This window comes from Anas platyrhynchos, chromosome 1, assembly GCF_047663525.1.
Source record: "Anas platyrhynchos isolate ZD024472 breed Pekin duck chromosome 1, IASCAAS_PekinDuck_T2T, whole genome shotgun sequence".
Taxonomy (NCBI): domain Eukaryota; kingdom Metazoa; phylum Chordata; class Aves; order Anseriformes; family Anatidae; genus Anas; species Anas platyrhynchos.
The window spans coordinates 176578516-176594432 of NC_092587.1; the positions used below are offsets into that span (position 1 = coordinate 176578516).

At 37.8% G+C, this 15917-nt stretch overlaps 1 protein-coding gene across 7 annotated transcripts in view; it reads right to left on the minus strand.

The window, feature by feature from the left end:
• Positions 1-15917, minus strand: part of ENOX1 (ecto-NOX disulfide-thiol exchanger 1) — a 365235-nt gene that overhangs the window by 342103 nt on the left and 7215 nt on the right. The window contains exon 1 of one of the 7 annotated variants that reach the window (XM_038173138.2): positions 10177-10232. The exons of 5 other annotated variants lie outside the window; for them this stretch is intronic. The gene's annotated coding sequence lies outside the window, so the exon portion shown is untranslated. Of the gene's footprint in view, positions 1-1492; positions 1554-10176; positions 10233-15917 lie in introns of those variants that run through there. One more of the 7 variants, XM_072032533.1, reaches the window with a different exon arrangement.

The window sequence follows — 15917 nt, forward strand, 5'->3', positions numbered from 1 at the left end:
AAGACTTCAGTGCCAGTTATTCCCACTTCAGCGGGTGCCATCGAGGCTAATGGTCATCTATCACTCTTGCTCTGAGCCCCAACAGCGTTATCGCCCGAGGCATCCTGTGAGAAAGCAACTGAGCCAGAATTCATAAACTGCACACTGAGATTCCATAAATACAACAATTTCCAAACCAACTCTGACTCCTTGCTCAAGGAGCTTTTGAAAATCAAATGAGTCCATCAGTGAATCCAGACATCAGCAACTCTGAAATGAAAAAGGCTTGTGTTCTTGGCATGTGATTATATCAACAGGAAAGTGATCTACCAGCACAACCACTCCATTTCTTGTAACATAAAATTCATTCTTGGATATTTCCATCAAAGATGATGCATTGAACAGTTAATGGCCAAATAAATACAGAAACTTGGTGAAACATCAGGAGTGAACTAGTAATTTCATCAACAGATCTCCAGCTTCTCTACACAGAAAAAGATTTTGCCTAACTCATCATTCAGTAGTTCTAATCCAACCTGGAAATCGAATACAACCAGGGCATGTCTTCCTTTCAGTTCTTACTTAACCTCCCCAGATAAGGAGACCTAGTGCCAATTTCAATTTTCCATACAATTCCCATGTCATTACACTGAAGTATTGTGACATAAAATTAAGCCAAGTATGTTGTTCTTTATGAGGGAATTTCTTACGCCTTACTTTAAATTGGCCTAAAATTCCTATCAGATGACACAGCAAGAGCCACCCTTCTTTCTGAAATGAAATTTCCCTGCATTGAGGCGCAATAATCGTCTGTGATATGTATATGACATACCACTTTGTACAGGAAACCAAATGAGATTGGAAATCAAAACCTAGTCAGAATGATACTCTTATGACAACATCGCAGCAGTGTTAAAATACCATCAACGTATTTTTTTAGTCCCCTCCAATGTTTTTTCTAAGAGCTTGCAGAAAGGAACACCATCGTTTTTGATGTAAAGAACATTGAAGATTCAGTCAAAACACTCAAACAAACTGACAACAAAAATTTTAAACAGAACAAAAGAACAGAGGGAAGCATTTGGACTGCAAAGTTCTTATGGATGATATCAAGATTTCCTCAGCTTTCACTAAGTGGAAGTTCCTCTTGTCCATAACCTCCACAGGGCAAATAGAAGGGAGGAAATAGAGATTTTGAAGCATGAATTAAAGAGCTGAAGTTGGGAAAAAGAATATGAAAATTGACTTCTTTCCCTCCTTTGCTTGAAATACTGAAAATTGTCATGGTGCAAACAGTTCTTTTCTACTGTGCACTCTTTTTGTCGTTACTTTTAAGCCCAAGCCCCCTAGACACAAGGCTGAGGAAAATGAATACTCATGATATATTTGAACAAATCCTCACCAAAACAATAAACAGCAATTAAGAATGACCTTTCCAGAGAAAAGGATCATAACAGATATCCACTGGGATAATTCCCCAATTCATATCATTTAAGGGAATGATACTACATACGGCGTGTTGAAGTGAAGTTTCACTATACATCTCCTTCCTGTCACTGTAACGACAACCCAAGGGAGTGTGGTGATACTGCAAATGTTCTTGTCCTGATCATGTTCTTCCTGAAATGGAAGCTCAAATGTAGAAAAATAAAGAATATTTTCCAACAGTAACTCCCATGCTACCATACCTTTCAAAGATGAAAAAAATAAAAGAGTTCTGTGGCATATCCTGTTGCAGAAAAACAAAGCTAAACAAAGACAGCTTCGCTATCCCCAAACAAGCTTCTTTTCAGGGAAAATCCTATTTATTCTAGATTCTGAGACAGCAGCCAAACTTGCACAAAACAAAAACAAAAACAAAAACAAACAAAAAAATGGCACCATGTGAAATTAAGTACTACCTACAAACTACAAATCTGTTCCAGTTAGATACATAGAGCAAATGTCTTAAGACCTTTTATTCAGAAATATTTGGTGGAACTCTCAGAGCAGCTGGGAGTTCCTTTGAGCTCCTCAAAGATCAATCTGTTTTGCAATCACACCGGAGTTGTCCCCTGTTATTCTGAATTTGATCACTCTTTGCAAAGAACGGCATGATGGTTCACTTAATACAGAGAAGATCCCAATACTTTTATTCTCTCTGGCCCAGGTCCTGACATATTTTTTCTTCTTTCAGAAGGTAATCAAAGCACATATACAGCTCCCTACAGCATAAATTCACAAGTGGTCAGTTAACCTACTTCAGATCCCTTTATACCACCCTTGGGCCATGCTGTAACTTATGCAATTTGTGTAAATCACTTATTATTTTGTTCATTAACACTGATGTTTGTTATAGACCCCAATACAAGATTACAGTTAGATTAGAAAAAGAAAAAAAAACACAACTATTTCGCATACAGTAGAAGGCTGATGGCATCCACTGGTCAAAATAAATAAATAAATAAATAAAATAAAAAACCTCAGATACTGTTGCAGTTAAAGTCATTGCTTTGCTGGAGAATTACAGATTACACTGAAATTGAATTCTTTGCCTAAGGAATGGAGGAAAACACACACACAAAATCTGCCTTTTCTCTTCCTTCCACCTGAGCCCCCGTTGCTGCTAAGTGCCCAACAAACATTAACCGGGATAGTCCCTAACAATTCTCTCGGAATTAGTAAGGCGGTATGCACTTTTGCAAAGAAAGGGCAGAGACCAAGCAATAAGCTTTTAAAATCTATCTTTTCAGTTACAAGTGGAGGCAGATATGATGACAAATACATGTTTCAGAAAGCTGAATGTGTTGTTACAGCACAATACTATGGGATACCAAACATTTCCCTTTCTACTTCAGATTACATGAGAATACCAATACTCAAGATTTCCCACATAAATGGCCTGTTTCATTTTTAAGTCTGATTTTGTGTGGTTTTGTGTTTCTTCCCCCCTTGAGATCTTAACTATTTCCTCCCAGTGTTCTGTCTACGGTGCAATACATTCATAGTTTTGGCCTTGGGGTTACAGTGCAAAGATCATTTGTCTGAACAATCCCTAGCAGGGGACTGAAGCAAAGATGGGTAAAATTCATACCATGAGAAAGTGCAAAAGGATAGACCAGACATACAACAGGCAACCAAATAACATACGGTAAAAAGCTATGCCATTCCATGGGGTCATTTTTTGACAACCACTTCCACCTCAAACCATGAAATAATATATATATATATATATATATATATATATATGTATATATATATATATATATACAATAATTTCTGACTGAGGGAAACAAGACTCAAGTTCACACTAAGCCAAAGTCAAGTAATATTTTTATTTCTCCTCTCAAGAGAATGCACTGAAAAGCCTTTCTATTCACAGCAAGTAATGGCAAGGCTTACACTAGACAGCAATCCTCACCGAGTACATGTAGAGGTGGTGGTTTCATAGCATTCCCCAAAGCACGCATCCCCATTTGGGGTGTACCTGTGTGAGAGCTACAAACCCAGCACACTTTGGGATCCAGTCTGCCCAGACCAAACAAAAATTTACACGTTTGCCGTCTTTATTAAGTGCAACAGTGTTGGGTACAATGATGTTCTGAAATATGTTTTACTACAGATAACTGATGGAAGATGAAGCTTTTATATTTGTATTAGAGAGATTTTCCAAGTCATGTTACATTACCTCCTGATTAAAAAATAATAATAATAAAATAAAATAAAAATAAAATAAAAACACAGCCACCTCAAAAAAAAAAGTATGTATAACCTTCTAGAAACACACCATTGATGCATGTGAATTGATGTTAAGGTAGACAGCAAGTTTCCAAGCCAAAACTACAAATAATTTCTACTACCACGCAAACCAAAACAAGACAATGCTTGCATAAATATTCCTACTATGCTTGTCACTCTGTTTCAGTTACATGCATCCTGGTCTTTCCATTACTGGAATTTAGAATTAATGACCCACTGAGATTTATAGGGCTAATTACATCTCTCAGCATTACCACTTCGTAGGCCTCTGCAGCCTTAAAACAGACGTTGGAAGGTCACTTGGAAAACTCTCATTATGTTCAAAAGACATCAAATGAGGCCTTTTGCCAATAAATAAATAAATAAAAATAAAAGAGAGAGAGAGAGAGAGAGAGAGAGAAAGAGAATTCTTCATAGGAGATGCTTAAAAAAAATCCATTTCTATCAGTATTTCCATAAAAATACTCACTGTACATTTTTTGAGAGAACTGATTAGTAGCATTTTCAACAGCACAGTCCAGTTGTATCCATTTGTTTTTCTTCATCTCTTCTAAAAATTTGGAATAAGTACACCTGGACTTAGCTCTTGTCATGATGCAGTGGGAAATGAAAGAAAAGTTTGTGTCTATGTTAACACACGTATGACAGATATCACCAATTAGTTACATCTGTAGGGATTGCTCAGTGTTCATGAAACTGAGGAGTTCAACTGGCAACAACCCTGGTAAGTGAGAAGTCCGTAAAATAATTTTGCCCAGTTGCATTTACTGAGACAGCTGAAATTCATCTTTGCTCACAAACAGCATTGCACACAGATTGCTCAATGTAGATAATTCCATATGTCTTTGTGTTTCCTTTCCCCCTTTTCACAGGCATGGCTTTATTTAAGGAACCCGAAGTACTGGGAATGATGCAAGCCACTGAAGAGTAATCACAAGTTGCACAACAAAAAGTTTGGAAATGAAGGAAAAGCACAGCCTTTATCTTAGAAAAAGGCTGATAGACAAACAGATATCAACAAAGAAATTCAGAACTCAGAAGTGTTGTGCTTTTTTTTTTTTTTTTTTATCTTAAAAAAGATTAATAAAGGGGAAAGAAATCCTGAGTAGATAGCTAGTCAGACTTCTGCATGGCAAGAATTAAGCCATTCAAGTACATACAATTTATAACAAATACAAACCACCATCTTTAATGACAGCACCACTGACAAATGCCACCACAGTTAAGCTAGAAATGCTCTGCATTTTGAGTCATGAATAGAATGTGCTCAGCCTTATTTGCTATATACGATCATGCCATCCAAGTACAGGCAGCAACATTTATTGAGAAATTCACTGAAAGATAACAACTGATTTAAAAGGAGTTCATGCAAGTTTAGTTAAGAAGCAACTTCAGAGATTATTTTCAATTACTGAGATAAAAATCACAGCTTCTCTCTGGATAAAAAAGGAACGTTATTTTTCCATACACTATATACAGCGTATGAAAGCTTTAAAACTAGTCTGATTTCACAAACAGTATAAGCCTCCTACTAATATTCCCTAATTCTGGTTTTCCCTCCCTCAAGTCATTTTTCAAATTATTTTCAACATTTTATTTGATCGATTAATAAAAAGCAGCTTTTCTGCTGCAGATAGCAGGTTACAAAATTCCCTTTAACATTGAACAGGCTTACACTGCTCTAACTGATTTGTTGTTGTTGTTGTTGTTGTTTAGTTGTGGTTGGTTTCTTTTACCCGGTCTGTAGGGTTCTGGCAAAGCATTGTACTTATCTGCAGAGAACTCCTCATTGATTTCAGAGAGCACGAGGATGACAGCAGGACATGAGCACTAATTTTCAATCCTCCTAAACTAGCATGAGGGTCAGGTTTATGAATTAATAAACAGAAAGCCTTAACTTGCATCAGAAGCAGCTTTCCCAGCTTGTCTTGAAAGTCCATAGATCCGGGGAAAAAAAAAGCCCCATCTTCAGCTCCTCTAAACTCACTATCAAACAGTATCCCTATTTAATGAGCATCACATGGTATCCTCAACTGATGCACAGGGGATACATCCAGGCTGTCTACTTTCCACGTCTAACTTTGCTGAGACTTAAACTTGCAATTGTAGAGTTGCTGTACACTCAGTGGAGAGATTCAGACACCTGGAGCAGGCAATTCAGAGCCCAAGGGGCTGCACTGATGGCACACACTGTGCTAGTTCATAATTAGCACACCTGTGTTGCATGTTCAGAGTCTGACCAGTCCCTCAACAAATTTCAGCACAGCACCATGCTTCATGCACACTGTGCATATGAAACTAAGTCCCTTTGGTGTTTCAGCCCTACTGCCTCATTTCATCACCTGACTAAGAGAAAGAAATCTGCAAATGCAATATAGCCATAATCCTTTCAGGGCAGCAAAAAGCCTCAAGTGTTAAAGGGCAGGATGTACATAGAAATAAAGAAATGTGAGATTTATTTTCTTCAGCATGTAAACCTGGAGACATGTCACGAACATTTATTAGCCCTCTTAAGATAACTACTCGAGATATTGATGGAGTTGACAGTGCAATCTTGTCAGGCTCCCATCAGACCCGTGCTAGTCGTATTCGGGGCAGACAGCAGCTCCAGAGCAGTTTAGCTTCTCTAGCACATTTCATCCATCTTACAAGGTCTGTTTTATTAGCTTAAGAAAATAATAATAATAATAATAAGCTGTATTCCAAACAGTAGAGTCACTGAGATTTCTTAGAGGTAAAACAGGAAAGCGTATATGGCCAAACAGTGAATGGCTTGCTAGACTGGGGAAAAAAAACACCTTTGAAGAGAAAGTACTGCTGTCCGTATGCCATTAAAGACGAAAGCAAAGGTTTTCCAGTCATAAATGATCAGAAGATTATTGGCTGATCACCTGCTGTCTTGCATGCACATCAAGCTGTTGTTACAGCAAGATTTGCTCGCTTGCTCTGCCAAAATAAAGGTCTCTTAAAAAAATAAAAAATAATAAAATAGCCCATTGAAAATAACTCCCTAATCTGCCATCCTTTCAATAGAACTGAAGTGCTCTTCACACACATAGTACACAAGCATCTTGAATTAGCAGGGAACTATTTTTAAATACATGAAGGCTAAGATACGAAATTAGTTTCATGGGGAATGAGAACCTTAGAGATTATTTACTTTCCCTTAATTACTTTGACTCACCACTCATTTAGCTTGCCAATAGTACTACCTATTTCACACTCAAATTCTGAATCTAAAGACTTGCAAGAATGTTTTTTGAACATTTAAGATTATGGATCTTAATGACATAACTGCATTTCTCAACGTGACTGACCCACATATAAGCTACATAAAGATACCGTACGGTACAAATATTTCTTTCTTTGGAACAACTGCCTCAAAGAAAGGATCCCTGCATAAAAATCAGCACCTTTCTTTGAGCAAATGCATGAAAATTCTGATAACTGTACAAAATTATTATAATAGATGCAGGCAGCCTGTTATACTACTGATCTCATATAATGAAAGGAGTAAAACAAAGATTAGTACTTAAAAAAAAAGTTTTTGAGAGCAAGGAACTCAGGTAACAAGACAGTACAACTTCTAAGCCTGAAGGAAAGACTCAAGTTTCTAAGCCTCAGACTAACAAGAAATTAAGTGCATACATTGAATACTAAAAAAAAAGAAAAGAAAAAAAAAAAAAGTTGGAGTGAAAATTGATAATAATAAGATCTATAATCTTATCCCTGAAGGACAATAAAATAAAATAAAATAAAAAATAAAAAATAAAAAATGATTAGGATCTTTTTGACAGAGCCTTGTAAAACAGGAAAGTGGGGAAAAATTAGGGTGAAGGGAGCAAATAATAGGGAAGTAATAAATGGATGGTAGTCTGAAAAGAAAATAGCAAGTTTGAAATATAAAAGAAATGAAGGCCACAGTTAATAAATTAATAAATAAATGAATGAAATACATGGGACACAGAAAAAGAGGAAAAAGAAGGATTAAACATAAAAGGAGAGAAGGCAAGGGATAGGAAGACATGGAAGACATGGAAGGGGCAGCTTAAAGAAAAAAAATAATCAAAGAAACCACACTGCAGCTCTAAATTCCTTCTTCCTTCCCCCCAAAAATAAATAAATAAATAAATAAATAAAATAAATTTACACTGGAAGCCAGAGCTGGAAGAAAAGCAAGTGCAAACCATTTCAGTAGCTAATGAAGCTCCCTTCAGTGCTGACAGCCCCAGGAGCAGTCCTGTCTCTGTCAAGCAGCAGGACTTTTGGCCAGAACTTCTCTTGTCCCCTTGGGAGTAAGGTTGAGCTGAAGCAATGCCTGGATGATTTTCAATGCTTTAACACCTGAGACACTGCATAACACAACATCAGCTCTGGATTTTTTAGGATGACTAGTTTTTGCTAAGTAAGAGGATTAAGAGGTGCAAAAACTGTCATAATACTTTCCATACATAGCAGCACATACTACTGCCACCATCTATCTGAAATTATGAGTTTGTATCCGAAATTACGAATTCCCTCATTAAGCAAAGTTATCAAACCATTTATGTTACAAAGTAAGAATTCTATCAGCTGTCAATGACTAATTTATCAGGAAAAAATTAAAGGCTGTTAAAGCAATTAGCAAATGAAAAATTTTAAGCGATGTTTCTGAAGATTTTCAAGAGATTTAATGAGAAAGAAGCTTGGGCTTTGGGTCCCACTTTTCAGCAATGAATTTTGTGCTTTTCCAGCAGAACAACCATTGCAGTGTAGAAAAAGAAAGGAGAGACCCTGAAAAGAATTTCTCAAATCACTTATTATAATATAATGAATATTAACAATACATAGTACAAATTCTCTTGAGAATTGACTATTGCTGGGTTTTGGATCCCTTCTTCTAGGCTGTTAAGGTTGCTAGGGAATTTCACAGTTAATGGTGTATTTCCATATGAATGTTTGAAGAAGGGGGAAGGGTTTGCAAAACTGAATCTTAAGCATGAAGTTTTCTTTGTGCTTTTGAGAAAGAAAAAAAAAAAGTGATGTTCTTGTAAAGCTGAAATAGGACACTCTTTCTATCTTACTTATGCATTATCTACGTTTTTTGGGGGAGAAAAAAAAAATCCTAGAAAACAGTTAGAGTCACTGTGAGGAAGAGCTTACTTCTTTTGCTATGGCCAGTAGTAATACACCAGACTTGCCATTATTGTGTAATCAAAGGGCAACAAGTGGTCTAGAAAACATAGCAGCTGTATTTTGCTTTGATGGTTAAAAGCAAGAAATATATTTTGTTTTAAACAGATTATATGCACATTTTTCATAGACCATTTGGAAAGCACATAGCTGTGGGCTTCCCAGTGACAAATACACAGAGACACCAGCAAGTGACAACATACTTTGTACTCCTTGACATGGATGAAAGAATTCAGTTCAACTCTTCTATTTTTTTCTATTTCAAAAGAGAAATGCCTAGGAAAAAGATCTTTTTAGCCCTACTTCCTGAGAACAAAGCTTAAAGGATGGCTTTATCTTTCCCCGCATCTTAATCTATTTCTCCTTTCCTCAGTAACTTTGGGTGTCATTGGTAGACATCAACGAAAACTGAAAGAGGGCAGAGTCCCTTCATTTTTCTGAAAATAAGTGGCTGAACAGAGGGGTAAAAATAGCTAATGTCCCAAGGTTTGAAGGGTAGGTACTCAGTTTTCTATCAGAAAATGCACAGAGGAATCACCGCTGAAGAAGAACCCGCAGAAAACTAGGTAGGGTTGGCCCAAGCTAACACCACCACCACTTATCTGGTTATGCTTTCCCGTCCTTCAGAATTCAAAACATCCCAATTCTAGCAACTCTTATTTACTGCCCGTGTACAGTAAATAGAGACACACTGTCATTAGCAGCTACTGTGACAGTTGATCTTCACACCACAGTATTATCCTAATAAACTGTTTCTAAGCCCCAGGGTCTTTGTTCTCATACAACTGACCTACAGCTGGTCACCCTGGATCTTACACAAAGCATGACGAGCACAGAGGTTATATGAGTTAATTGCATAGCGACTGCAGAGTAGCATGCTTTCTTCCGTTCAGCAATGTGTTTTTTCTCTACTGAAAACAACTAGAGTTACACTGTAATTCAAGATAATGATAGAACGGTATATGTGGATAACTCTGTCATTAGTTAATGTTACCACCACATGAGCTTGTCTGTATGGTATTTGACAACAAAATTCAAGTTAAACAACCTCCTCCAGAATTAAGACAATATTGGATTAATTAGGTAACTTGCTAGACATTTAGAAAATGAAGATGAATAGCCCTTTTATAACCATATTAAAATCCTGAGGAATAAGAACCAGATTGTAATCTGTTATTGTAGTGTAAATCATGAATATCTCCAGTTTGAATTGCTTGAGATTTAAATCCCCAGAGATTTGAATCTGGCCCCCATCGATCTTAACAGAACATTTGACTTATTACTCACATAAAAAGGATGTAATTTCCATCAACACATAATGCACAGGAAACCATTTACTTCCTAGGAGAGTTCAAAATTCTCTGGAAAAAAAAAATAATCTACTTATTCTGGTAGTCCTACCATCTTCTATTATTTTTATTGGTCTGTATGCTACTTTTGCTTTTAAGTATGGAGTGGAAGTCGGAAGAAAGGCTGAAACTGGGTTCCATTACTCAGCCTTTTCCCCACACATTTCCCAGAACTCAGGCAACTTTCTTCCTCCAACTAAAGACAGCTGTTGGAAATACTCCAAGAAGTCCATAAAGATTTTACTAGGTAAAACACAAGCCACACATTACTCAATTCATTTTGTAACAAGGTTATTCCTTCACATTGGTCCAAAACTGAGACCGTGCAATGCTGAAAATACACCAAAATGTAGTAACTGAGTCACTAGTCTCTAAATAGTCTGGCCTAACACTCTCTCGGTCTATTTTTAGTTGTGCTTTAGCAATCTGGGATATGTCTACATAAGCCTTTTGAAGACAGGTTAGTTTTCTCTCTGCCTAAGCTTCCTGATACTTCCATACCAGCCAGGGCTGAACCTCAAGTTGTGTTAGCAAGGGATCATGAAAAAGTGAACTTAGCATAATGTTTCAAGCCTAAGAATGCAGGATGGCAAAATGTTCAGCATTGGGCTTGGCAGGAAAGAAAGCGCTTTCAGATCTGAAATATATCCATGTTAAACCTCCAGCATCTCCTATAACATGCCTGCTACATTATCTATTATTCTGACACAAAGAGGGATAACAGACTGACCATCTGGATTACAGTTTAAGCTGTAAACCACACCTCTTCTGACTGTCCCATTTCCTTTTATCCCATTCACTCTAGGGCTTGGCAAGAATCACAGACAAATAGAGCTGGAAACAGCTACATGACAGGGTCAGTTATCTCCTTCAAAGATAACACAGTTACATCTAAAACACACTTAAGAGACTTCAACAGATACAGGCCCCACAATGTTCACACAATCTACTCCAGTACCCCTCGGCATCCTACCACTAGAACATTTTTCATAAACTCATTCTTTCTTGCAACATAGTCAGCCTATTACTCTTAGTCTACTTATTGTGGGGTTTGTAAACAGACTTTTTTCCCCCTCTTGTATGTCAGACTTCATCCTGGTCTCCATCGTTGTTCAAAGCATTAATCTCATCAACTAGTTTCTACAGCTGATGAGGACTGATTTTTTTTTTCCCTCAAATATTGACTGTTATTTATTTGCAAGCTGAAGGAAGAAAATTTCCACTTGAACTGAAGTGTCATCAGGCTGCAGTTGGTCAAAATCCTTCTGAAACCATCATTAGTTGCGCTCCTAAAATCATGGGTTCCTTACGGATTATCTTGCTCTGTAAAGTTTATACAAAAAACATATTCAATTTCATTCTAAATACACGTGCATTATTGAGGACCACAGAGTGGAGGCAAAAATAAAGACAAGATCTTTCTCCTCAGAGAACAACCAAGGGAAAGTGAAGAAAGAGAGCATAAATACCCGTTTCTCCAGCCAACTCTTAGTTCTGGTGACTGTTCTTTCTCACCGAGAATGAACTCAGCATTAGGACAAACCTACTTCTGAAGTTCTCATTTCATTTTGTTTCTGCGGCTGCTATGCTTGCTCCTCAGGCACTTAGAGAACACCTTGTCATACAGTCATTCCATGGGATCCCTTAGAGACATGACTGATAGCGCTACAAAGGCCTGCATCTTTCCTTGCATGGATGCTTATAGCTACTCTCTGAACATTTCTCATATGCAGTGAACCATCTTGCATTAATGTAAGTGCTGTTTATTTTAGGCTTTGGTTTTCAGTTCTGCATTTCCTTTTTCCTTTATCCATTGAACGGTGAACGAGTGAATTTAAATCTCTTTAAACGGGCAATACTCAGAGGCTTATATCTCACCCTATATTGCTCATTTTGTGTTACGCTGACAGCAATGTTACCACAAAAGAAAGTTTCTCATCAAGTTTTAAGTCTTCATTTTCCTAGTGTTTAAGACATGAGTGGCTATTGCTCTTTGTCCTCCCTGGTAACAAAGACAAACTGATTCCTCTAGAACAAAGTGACGTTGAAGAGCCACTGAAACAGCCAGAGCAGTGACTTCAGTGCTCATCACAGCTATATTTCAGTGACGACAGGGGTGTCAGAGCATCTCATCTCCAGGATTATCAAACTCAATGTTCTGCTTTTGATTCAATTTTCAGTTCCATCTGGCAACCCATTTGACATTGAAGAACCAAAAGAAATAGATTTTCTGCATGATTTCAAGATGGCCACTAGTCTTTTCCATCTAGCTACTCTCACGGCTCTTATACCTTAGATATAGAAGAATTGTTTGATTATAGTGTTGTTTGACCACTTCATACTGCTCCCTATATTCTTGGACAATACAAGCCTGAAAAAAAAATAAAATATATATATATATATATATTACTTTTATCAATTCTATTTTCCCTGTAGAATATAGCACCAAAGAGAATCGACTTTGTTATGATGGAAAAGGTAAACCTAGATGAGAGACTGGCAATCTTATAAACAGCTGCACTGTCAGATGTGCTGCCTACTTCCAGATTCTAATTAATGAAACCCACTCTGACTGTGCAGTACTCCATTGGCTTCCTTCTCACCACTATCCATGGAGAGTGGATTACACTAAGCAGCTACTCCGTTCTCATTATCAGTGAGACTTCTCTTTCCCTATCCCCAGAGACTTTATGTAGTTACATAATCTCTCTTAGTATTTCCCAAGAAACATAAAACGAAATTCCAAATTTCAACCTTTCACTTAAAAAAAAGAATAAAATAATGTTAATAGTTTCCTTCTCAAACAGAAATTGCAGCTGCCTTGTATTTTGCAAAGAAAACAATATTAACTACCCATTACATATGTTCTGCAAAATGATACATAAGTTTAACAAATGCAACATGGAAAACAAAACTGCAAAACCCAACTAATGACACACATACTGCACCTGGTTTCACATGTTTTCTATAATAGCATTAACCTTTTAACAGAATTGGCAAGCAGCTGGATAGCTAAGTAGATTGGCAACAGTACACGGAGCCTTTCACCTGGAGTGTATCAGCTCAAGTTTAGCCCAGCTCCCTCTAGGAACTGAAAACATGTGCTCTCTTACAGGCTGTCAGTGAAATAAAATGGTAATTGCTATCCGCTTCATACAAAATTGGAGATTACACTGCAGAAGAAGAGCCATCAGCATAAACAGCATTTTCTCTCAGCGTTAAGATGTGAGTAACCTTGAACCAAAAACTGACCAAGGGCCCTTTCATTTGTTAAAATGATATTGACCTAAGAGATGCTCATTTGGGGCCAACTGACAGAAAGGCAACATAATGAAGATTTGAAATCAAACTTATTTTCCAAGTCCTTTAAGTTTTCATACATAGCAGCCTGCCAGAAATACCTCTGTTTATACTCTGCTTAAAGACTGTGGAAGCCAGATACCTGCACACAGAGGAGGCATGAGGCACCACCCCTTTACAGCCAGTAAATCCGCACAAAGTGCTTGTTCACGTCCAGGTGCCTGCCATCCTTATCTGCCAGCAGAGGACCATAAACATACACTTTTTTGGTGCATCTATTACCATACTACCCCGAGCTGTGATCTCATCAAACTTCACTGCTAAGCAAGGGTCATAACTCCATGGAAAATTCTCAATAAGCTAAGTGACTAAGTGGATCACTTACGCAGTAAATGCTCTTTCTTCTGAGCTGGTGCTGAAGTAATGCCAACATCCACCGCAAGTCATCAGAAGAGATTAATCCATGGATCTTTGCCACCAAACTCTAAGCCTCTACCACTGCAGAATGTGAGGGAACTGTTTGTTTCACTTGGTAGCAACAGCAAGCTCTTATTCTATATGCACAGGAGACACCAAATTAGGGTATAACACAATTTCACAGAATGTCAGACCAGCAAAACACTAGGAAGCAATCTGCTACTTTCAGATGAAACAAACTTATTTGTCATCACTGAAAATCCTCTTGACTCTTCTTACAAGGGCACAAGTATCAGCACCTCTTCTAAGAGTGTGCTCTCACTCCAGTTATTGCATTCCACCTCCCTAAGTGCACCCCATGCCTTTATCAGCTACTTCTATTTCATTTCTTTGTCTCCCTGTCAAAATGCTTGCTAACAGGTATGGATAAGTCTAAACAGAGTTGTAAAAAACAGTGTTAAACTATCACTGTATTCTACCCCAGACACACCTGTTGTGTCCTGAAACTTTTTTACACTGTGTATAGGGCACAAACTCCTTTAAAATCCACATAAAGCCAACCTGTCATACCAAAATAATTGTGTGTTATCCACTCTGGTCACAGAGGAACTGTTCTGTTGATGAGATCTAGCATACCAATGGTCACATCCTGAACAGTAATACCATCTTAAATATACCTATGGGGGAAGGGAGAGGAAAAAAAAAAAAAAAAAAAGCCTTTAAAGTCTCATTTAAATTATTTCCAAAAATAAAGATCTATTAACGTAAACAAATTGTAATTAAGACAGTTGTTGACCTAGCTCCTCTGTGCAAGGACAACAGACAGAATAATAACCTTGCACTTTGACAGCATCTTTCATCCGAAAGGATTCCATCCAACAAGCCTGAGCTTGCACACACTTACAAAGAGCACTTAAAGCACTTAACATACAGGAGTAATCCTAAGTAAACTAACCTACCTAATTTCACTATCATCAACTACCTAGCTTTGCCACTCAATTGTACGGGTTATTTTTGTCTACCTTATCCATCCATCAAAAAAATTATCCATCCATCAAAAAACCTGCCCTTCTAATACCAGCAACGCATAGGCAACAACTTCAGTCCCAATCCTTAGGCTCTGCGCTAAAAACCCTTCTTCCACTTTCATTCAACCTCTTCTCAGACCTCCATCAACAACGCGACCAACCAGCCCCCAGAGACAAGGTCCAGCAAGGGCTGAACCTCGTTTACACAAAGGATTTATTTTTAAAGTTACCTGGGGTGTACCAGGAGTGCATTGTTTACAGACCAATTTTTTTCCCCCATATTATGCTGCACACAGGAAATCTAGAGGAAGCCTAAACCCGGCTTCTATAACTTCATCACATGCCTTTCTCGCACCAAAACTTATTTAAACCAAAAGCCAGTCTCACCAAACAGCTCTGCCACAGAACAGCTTTCACTTGAGTTTGGCACTCATGCAAAATTGCTGTTTTAATCATCGTCCAGCATGGAAATGTTATTCCAAATCACCTGTTTTTACCTTATGATTACTAAAATAGACCTTGTTTAATTAGTTGGCTGCCAGGTATCCACACCACATGACAGAGGGAAATCCACCTCCTCCCCTGCAATTTGTATGGCTTTTGGAAAACTTTCCCCTATGATACCAGACTGCACTATGTTTGTTGTTTGTTTGTTTGTTTGTTTTTCTTGTTTGTTTTTCTCCTGAATTCTTGCTTCAGAGTAAAATAAATTACAAGAAACCATTGTAATAGCATCATTCCAGGCAAGGGTTCCTCAAGAAAACACCCAGTATACCATGAACCTGCATCTTGCCTGGCTGTTTTCACCCAGACTGAGTGGATGAGGGAGCTATTTGAAGCAGTACACCCTGAGAAACATTATTCATGCTTCTGTCCTCCTCTCACGGCCTCTTCCAGAAAACAAGTCACTGACAGTACTCATCTGGACTTGCAC